This window comes from Alligator sinensis, unplaced genomic scaffold, assembly GCF_000455745.1.
Source record: "Alligator sinensis unplaced genomic scaffold, ASM45574v1 scaffold280_1, whole genome shotgun sequence".
Lineage (NCBI taxonomy): Eukaryota > Metazoa > Chordata > Crocodylia > Alligatoridae > Alligator > Alligator sinensis.
This window is the reverse complement of record NW_005841835.1, coordinates 2,270,900-2,271,169: the sequence shown is the minus strand read 5'-3', so window position 1 is coordinate 2,271,169 and position 270 is coordinate 2,270,900.

Sequence of the window (270 nt, the reverse complement as noted above, 5' to 3'; positions counted from 1 at the left end):
GGTGAAAGGCAGTGGAGGAGTGGGGGGAAACCCATCAGTGGTTGCAGATTGTGGGGAAAAGGAATTCTTCCCTCCCCCCGCTCACAGAGGGATGGAACCGACTGCCCTACAAGCCGGGGCTGGGAGGGGGGAACCTACCACAAAATCAGCTGCGAGGAGGGCGCGCCCAGACTCGCTGGGGGGAGGGTTGGACTAAACCATTTGGAGTGGACGGAGAGGGGAACAGGACGCTGCCACCTCACTGTGGGGCGGTGCAGGGGCCGGAGCGGC